The 5,419-nt window shown below is 60.6% G+C and overlaps 1 long non-coding RNA gene across 5 annotated transcripts; it reads right to left on the minus strand.

The window, feature by feature from the left end:
- Positions 1-755: 755 nt before the first annotated feature.
- On the minus strand, positions 756-5,196 carry LOC103886536. Of its 5 annotated transcripts, none has more exons than XR_650256.4 (6): positions 4,608-5,196; positions 4,246-4,359; positions 3,946-4,061; positions 3,610-3,729; positions 3,235-3,273; positions 756-2,852 (listed from the first exon to the last, which is right to left on the minus strand). It is a non-coding gene; the product is annotated as an uncharacterized LOC103886536 (long non-coding RNA). The 5 variants fall into 5 exon arrangements; XR_650255.4 differs by having other exon boundaries at positions 3,235-3,405; XR_650251.4 differs by having other exon boundaries at positions 3,227-3,405.
- Positions 5,197-5,419: the final 223 nt, after the last annotated feature.

Here is a 5,419-nt window from a genome sequence, read left to right on the forward strand (position 1 = left end):
CAAGGCAGACAGGACCTGGCGTCTCCTGTGCGTGGCTGTGGCCTGAGTAAGAGGGGGCGTGGGACTGCATGGGGGCTGTGACAGTTCAGCTTGCCCACCCAGCAGATGGGTCCTCTTCTCCTGTGGCCACTGAAGGCAAAGCAAGGGTGGCGGTAGGGGAGGGGGTCCCAGCCCCATAAGGCTGAAAGTCAAGATGGAATCACAGAGAAAATCCAGGGACAAGACCAAGCCCTTCTGAAAAATGCATCTAGCAAGCCCCGCCCGGCTGTGCCTCAGTTTCCAGTTTCTCTTTGGCCCTCTCCAACTGGGTGGAGAAGTCTGGTGACTCCTTCCTGCATGCCAGCACCTGATGCGTCTGTCATGGCCCCTGCAGCCCTGGCTGAGGCCCCTGCTGGATGGCCTGGGCGGACCAGCCCTGGACATGCAGCAGCTGGCTCCCACTGCTCCCTGCTCGGCCACCTGTGTTCCTGCACCTGCCTGGAAGCATCTAGTTCTGCAGCTTTTGTCCTGGGCCTGGGAAATGGGCGTGTTCTGCCCACAGGCACAAAGGAGAAACAGCGGGCAGGCACGCTTCTGGAAAGTTCCAGGGCTAAGGAGATGCCGAGTCGTTCTTCCTCACCCAGGGGTCAGGTCCTTACCACAGCCCCCACCCAGTGGCTGCCCCCGCCTCTGGCCAGGAGCCCTGCCTGCCAAGCCAAGCAAGAGGTGGGACGCGGTGACGCAAGGTCTCCACCGAAAGGGTCCGGCTTCCCCTCAGAGAAGGGGCCACACGTTAATTCACTCAAGGCCGGGGATTAGTCATCGGACAAATAAGATTAAATGCCCTTGAAATGGAATTAAAATGACGTCAAACAGCAGAATATCATTTTCCTAACTGCCCTGCAAGATGCTTCCTGCTTTAACCCCTTCCTGGCGACGTCTCAACCCCCAGGAGTGAGCTTCAAGCTCAGGAGAGGTGGCACCCACGTCCCTCTGTGCTCCTGAACCTGGCTCAGGGGCCATCGAGGAATCAACACCGAGGCTACTCCCTGCCAACACCCTCCCAGGGCCTTCTGAGACTTTAAATATCAGATAGACCCTCAGGCCCCAGGCTACAGCTGGCAGAACCTGCAGCCCCGGGCCCTGCACAGGGCAAGCGCCTGGCAGAGGCTCATCGGGGACCTCAGCCCTGCCTAGGGCCCCGGTAACAGGGGGCCTGGGCCGGGAAGGAAGCCAGGAAGCTGAGGAGGTTCCTGGTCTCTCCCTGGAACCAGCAGGCCCTCAGCTCCTTGTTCACCGCCTGCAGCTCAGGGGCCCAAGGATTCGTCTCCACTTGCAGGAATCCTCTTTTCTTCTTAGAAGAGAAGAGAGCGATGACGAAGCTGGGCCCAGAGTCCCAGGGAGGCCTGGGCAGGTGGGCACCAGGGCTGGGAACAGCCCCTCTCCCATGGGGCTGTCCACACAAACCCCTCATTTCCCCAGGCCCATCGGGGGTCTGGAGCCCCCTTAGAAGCCAGACAGAGTGAGCCCCACCTGGCCCACCTTGGCAGCCTACCCCAGCCAGGGAAAGGGGCAGCAACATCCGCACGGCCTGTGCCCCCGCCCGGGTCCTCACGCCGGGACAGCGTCTTTGCAGACAGCCACGGCGGCCTGCCTAGTCAGGCAACGCGCCTCTCTCTAGGAGGCCCTGGCTATTAGCACCACCAGACGACCCGCGAAGTCGCTGGAAATCTTCCTCAATCATCAGCCTCAGCCCTGGTCGTCATTTCTCATTTTCACTGAAACAGTCACCTGTCAGAGAGCGTGGGCTGTGAGCTGCCCGTTCATCACGCAGGGCTGCCCTGGCCCAGCGCACACGCCACCTGGCCAAGCTCAGGCGCGGATCAATAGGCCACGTTCAGGCTGTCCATAGCTGTAAATACATTTGCGACAGCGGCCGGAACAGCCTCCTGCCAGGCCACCATCCAGGGAGCTGCTGGGCGCAGGCTGCGAGTGGGGCAAGCGGTGTGCGCCCTGCACCATCCCTGGGGTCCAGCCTGGCTGGGGCTGCGTCTGTCCCAGCTCTCCCTGCCCGTGCCTCCACTCGGGCCATTATCCTTGCTGTGCTGAGCCTGGCTCTGCCCGGCTCTGGGACTCCAGAAATGAGCCGTGATGACAGAGGCCTGGGAAGGGCCCCTCTGTGTCCACCTCCTTGCCATCCCCAACCCCGAGCAACAGGCCTCGGCTCCTCCTCTCTTCTGGTGGGGTGGCCTCCCACGGCAGCCAGTCCAGCTCTGGGCGCGGTGAGTTCTCTCAATTCGGAGTAGAGATAAGCCCAACCCAGCATCCTCTCGGGCTAGGGACAGCTCTCTCCACACCTGCACCGTGCCCAGGAAGTTGGCACTGATGCTCTCCAAACATTTCTCCCAGCCTGGCACCCTGTCTCCCTCCGGCCACTGCGCAGCAGTGGGCCCCCACTAACCAGGGCAGCTCTCACTCAGAGTCCAGCTCAGAAACTGGGCATTTTCCCTGAACCCATCCCCACCACAGGCAGGGCAGGAAGGTGGGGAGTCACTTCCTTCAGCCCAGACTCCACATTCCGGTCTGGGACAATCCTTGGTGCCAATGAGAACCCTGGTGTCTGTCACCCACTGCTGCTGTACTTTCCTTTCCAGAGACTCAGAATCAACAGGCCATGGAGAGAGAGTTTTATTACAACGAATTAGCTCATGCAATGATGGAGGCTGAGTCCGCAGACCTGCACCGAGTCAGGAAGCTGGAGCCCTGGGAGAGCTGACGGTGGCAAATCAGGCCGGACGCCAGCAGACTCGACACCGGGGAAGAGCCAATGTTCCAGCTCAAGTCTGAAAGCAGAACAGAAGCCGCCCTCCCGGCTGGAAGGCAGCCCGTTTCCTCAGCAGGCCTTCATCTGATTGGGTGAGGCCCACCCGCATGGGGGAGGGACATCTGCCGTGCTCAGTCTACGGATTCCAGTGTGAAACTCATCCAGAAATACCGGCACAGACACACCCCAAATCGGGATTCACCAAATGTCTGCAGTCACGTGGACACATAAAATTAACCCTCACAATGCCTGTCCCTCTGCCCCAAACACACAGCTGCTTCACCCACCTTCACCAGCCCCCTGGCAATTAGCCTGTGTCCCCCAAAGCCAACCACTCTAGGCACCCTGGTCAGAAGGCCCCATCAGCTCTGCCCCTTGGGGGTCCTCAGGATTTTGACTGAGCCCCCAGGGTTGGTGGCTCACCTGCCTACCTGCATTTTCCACCAGCAGGAGGAGTAGACTCATCGCATCTGCATTGGAGGACAAGGGCTGAGTCCGGCCTCCTCCCTGCGACTGCAGCCCCCAAAGCAGGCTCTTCGCAGGAGGGTCACCAGAGGCCTCAGCTGGGAGCTGGCACATGGCCACTTCTAGCTACATCGAGCCTGGTGGCCGAGCCCGCCATCGATGGGGACAGTGGATGAGGAAAGAGTTTGCTGAGCGACAATCCTCTCTCACAGCCACCGGCCTCAGGACAGGGAGCACGGGTGGCAGGCAGCCCTCTGGTCCTTCCTCACCCCGGGATGCAGATGACAATGACCACACTCTGGTGACCAGCCAGGCTGCCCCAGCCGCTCTCAGACACTCACCCGGGTCAGGCAGCAGGAAGAAGCTCCCTGGTGCTCTCGGCTCGCATAACAGGGGTTGCCTTTGCTCTGGGAGGATGGGGTGCTCCTAATCACTGCTCTGTCCCGCCTTGGAGGAGGAAGCTTGAGGGCAGGCCCCAGCTGTCAACCAGGCTGCTGCTGTGGACAGCCTCCATCCTGCCCAGGGCCCCTTCCTGGCTGCCCCCTCCCTCCTCTGATCTCTGCACTCACCTCTGCCTGGCCTTGCCCCGCCCCCGGGGTTCATCCCAGCCCACACCTCCCAAGTCTGCACCTCCCAAGACAATCCCACTTGGGCTCTGAGTTGCCCTGGGGCCTCACAGGAGACAAAGGAGAACTCTGGGGATGGGTGAGGCTTGGCTGGAGTCCCTGCAGAAGTGTGGAGTCCCCTCACACCCGGGCCAGCGCTCTGAGGCCCACGGCCAGCTCGCTTTCTGCTAAAAGAATGGAAATGAAGCACTGGCTTATTTTCAAGGGAAAAGGCCGATAGCAGATGGCCCCTCCAGCCCCCTGGCCCCTCCAGCCCCCTGGCCCCTGCAGCCCCCTGGCCCCTGCAGGCCCCTGGCCTACTCCTGCAAGCCCTGGGGAACCAATTCCGCAGCTCTGGGCCAGAGCCTTCACCTCCAAACCAGGACAAACCAGGCAGTCTGGGGTAAGAGTGGGAGGAAGTAAAAGACACTCGTGGGTTCCTGGGAGTTGAAATAAGAATATCTCAGTCTCTTTCCATAAGGAAACCTAAAAAGAGCACAGAACATTTTGAAAATGGAAGCCAAATATTTATTAAATGTTTTAGAATCCATCAGAAACCACAGATGCTGGGAAGAACAAAACCCACTTTCAGAAAGAGGCGGCGAGTCAGGGGGAGAAGCGGGGAGCACGTCTGAGGGACTCTGCTCCGTGCCCAGTAGCCGACTCCCCCATTCCCACACCCCTGCCCCCCTCCCCAGCAGAGCCCCTCTCCCCGCCCCAGCAAGACCCCTTACAAGGCAGATCTCGGAAACACAGAAATGTGATCTCTTAAAGCTCATCAGCGTTGTGGACACGTGGAACAGATGACCAGAGACATCGTGCCCGTGTGCCGTGCGCCCACTCCAAACAGCCACCCCAGGAGCTCCGTGGGGCCCTGCCCCAACACACGGGAGCCAAAGCGCTGGTGGCAAGGCTGGCCCAGGGCTTTGGCGTCACAAAGTGACAATGGGGTGACCAGCTCAGGGCCTCTGGATACTGGAGGACAGAGAGGCTGTGGGAAAGAGGAGGCTGCAGAGGGTAGGGTGGGCACTCCCAGGCCCTCGCTCAGGCCCTCGACCCGGGACGTCAGCGCCTTCTGGCCAAGGTGGAATGGTCACTGGACGAGGGTGAGACCCAGACATGTACCTTCGGCCAACCCCTCACGTAAGAAACTTCCAGAAACAAGTACAGATCTAACTCTAAATTGGCAGGGTAAGGGGCGCGGGGCCTGTCTTGATTTCCAGTGAACTCTCTTGGTTAGGGCTGCTCTGGGAGGCACTGCAAGGCCTGGCCCCAGGCAGGAGCCCGAAGGCCCTCAGTGACCTCTGTCTCCACAAAGTGCCCTCCCCGCCACCTTCCTTTCTCACCTGCCCCACCTCTCCCGTTGCCACTGCAACCTCCCTCCCTCCCTCCCCAACCCACACCTGTGTGCCTTTCCTTCTCTTCTTGGGCATCTTCTGCTCCAAAACCCACCATCTGCCAGGTTCTATCAAAGGCCATAGAGCCGAGCAGCAGCAAGAGCCCCCACTGATGGTGGGGCAGCGGGGGGAGAGCTGGGGGGGCAGGG

This window comes from Papio anubis, chromosome 7, assembly GCF_008728515.1.
Source record: "Papio anubis isolate 15944 chromosome 7, Panubis1.0, whole genome shotgun sequence".
NCBI classification, from domain to species: domain Eukaryota; kingdom Metazoa; phylum Chordata; class Mammalia; order Primates; family Cercopithecidae; genus Papio; species Papio anubis.